General features: G+C 34.6%; 1 non-coding gene across 1 annotated transcript; it reads right to left on the reverse strand.

Annotated features, from left to right (window-relative positions):
* Window positions 1-1,266: 1,266 nt before the first annotated feature.
* On the reverse strand, window positions 1,267-1,367 carry LOC150054200 (U6 spliceosomal RNA). Its single transcript, XR_016537968.1, has one exon. It is a non-coding gene; the product is annotated as a U6 spliceosomal RNA (small nuclear RNA).
* Between the last annotated feature and the right edge of the window lie 1,240 nt (window positions 1,368-2,607).

A 2,607-nucleotide genomic window follows, 5' to 3' on the forward strand; every position in this document is an offset into this window, starting at 1 on the left:
CTTTTCCATTCCAAAAAGAGGCACATACAAACTAAAGTTCATAAGAAATAAAGAATACAGTGAATGCCTGTCCACTGGTATGGTATTCTAAATATCAAATCAAAAAGTCTAAAACTTTTTACTGATATCACATATTAATTATACAAAGGAGTGCTGCCGTGATAATTCCATGCATGTAAGTTGTGTACTTTGATCAAATTTGTTCTCTTCTCTCCGCTCTTTTCAATAATGCTTAAAGCTTTTCATTAGTCTGTTTGAATCCACATGTACTTCAGTCATATTTGCTACCCCTTCTCTCTCTCTTTTCACCTTCCTCCTTCCTGCTGGTTCCCCTGCCAATATTGTTCATCCAAAAAAGCACCCTTTTAAGTATGATCTAAGTATATTCTTTAAGACTTTGCAAATCTATACCTCATCTCTCACCAAATAATACTACTATCTCTATCCTCTCCACCTTGATTGCTCTAGACCAAACATCACCACTGGTTCCTCAGCTTTTTTTTTTCTTTGAACATATCCTATATCTACAAGCAAGGTTCCTCAATTTCACAATTAAAATTTGAAATTCATCTTCCCTAACTCTCACCCTAACAATGCCTTATTCCATTCCCCATTGTCATGGTTCCCTAAACACAAAATCCTAATACTGAATTTCTACCATTTGTTCTAGCCTCTATGCTCTTCATTCTGACGCCCACAGAATTTTCTCTAAGTACTTCTGATTTTCCCAGTTTTACTAAGATATTTACTAAAAATGCTAAGATATTTACTCTTTCTATTCTTGCATTTCTTTTTCACAGTTGGATCATAAAATTCATATACATCAGACTACGCACGGCCTTTCAGCCATTTCAGAAATTATTTATAAGTTTTATTGTTCTAAACTCCAAAGTAAGAATAATCAACAACAATATTATCTATTAGATTCAGGCAGAGCTGGAGCACTTTCAACTCTGATGCCCAGATTTGCTGGTATCTGTGAAAGTTTATAAATTGAAATCTTGTCAGTAAAACAAACTGTGTCCTTCCAAACACTTAGTATATTGCTATTTATGTGCCTGATAACAATGTTTTAAACATTGCAGACACTAAATATATATTTCATCTAGTAGACAATGAATTTTATAAGTCTTAAAAGAGAAACAGTGAAAAATATATCTTTAAAATCACAAGCTTTGTCTTTAAATATATTGCCATCTGATCCAACAACTCCATACTTAGGAGATTAATTAAAATATTTTAATATAAACACAGAACACATGCACAAATATTATAATGTGTTTCATGAATTTGCATGTCATCCTTGCGCAGGGACCATGCTAATCTCTGTATCATTCCAATTTTATATGTGCTGCCGAAGAGAGCACTGTAATGTGTTTACTGCAGCACATCTGCTATGGTAAGTGGCTTGGCAACAATTAATAAAATTACATTAATTCTCTTGAAAGAATGTCACATAACAGGGAGTGGGGGGGGAGGGTAATGGGTACCAAGACATGTGAAAGGGTATCAATGTATGTGAATTAATGTACCTTCTATCTGGCAAATATCATGTAACCCTTTTATTAATTACAATAAAAAAAATTTAAAAAGAATGTCACATAACAATATAAAGTAATAAAATAGGTAATATTTGGGGGAAATGTTTTGGTATCATGTTAAATGAAAAAACAAGTTTCCAAAAATTACCTTCAATTACTTTGTAAGCCCTGAAGAGGGGAAAAAAAGTCTAGAATAAAATGTATCAATAAGATTACAGGTAACAGGGGCCAGGAGTGTGGCCTAGTGGTAGAGTGCATGCAGGAAGCCCTGGGTTCAATCAATACTAAGGAGTACTGCATACACAGAAAAAGTCAGAAGTGGAGCTGTATGTGGCTAGCTAGTATTGAGTAAAAAGAAGCTCAAGGACAGTGTCCAGGCCCTGAGTTCAAGTCCCAGCACAAGCAAAAAAAAAAGACTACAGATAATATTTTTTCTACATTTTCAAAATTCCTACAATAAGCACTATTTTTTAATTTTAGAAAACAGTTTTACTCTAAGGGCTGGGATGTAGCTCAGTGACAAAGCACTTGCCTAGCAAGTGCATCTTCCTGGGTTCAATCCCCAGTACCAAAAAAGAAAAAAGACAAAAAAAGAAAATAGTTTTACTCTAGAAATGCCAATCTTCCACTTAAATAAGAAGGAAGGCTCAGACTATGTGTAGGAGATAACAAATGGAAATAAGTAAAATAATAATTGCAAGTGTGCCTATACTATAGGTATTTTTAAATTCTCACATTTAACCAGTCTGTCTTATGCTACTACTGAGGCAATCTTTTATAGAATGGTGACAGTCCATGACACCGTCACAATTATTCTCAGCTGATGCTGATCTTCCAATCTAACTAAAAAAGCATGCCACACAACCAAGACCCAAGCAAATTTGAATAAAGCTTAAAACCATAGCTAATCTGAAATCTACCCTTCCCACTGGCATGTTTCAAGCAAGTCACTGAATCTCCTCTATCTTCAGTGATGTTGCAAGTCTACCTTAGGGACATATCAGTGCCACGATACTTCAAGAGTCAGTAAATCCCCTTAACATCTATCCTCAATTTCTACTTTCCT

Source organism: Megascapheus bottae, chromosome 15 (assembly GCF_031878675.1).
Source record: "Megascapheus bottae isolate mThoBot1 chromosome 15, mThoBot2.hap1, whole genome shotgun sequence".
In the NCBI taxonomy this organism is placed as follows: Eukaryota; Metazoa; Chordata; class Mammalia; order Rodentia; family Geomyidae; genus Megascapheus; species Megascapheus bottae.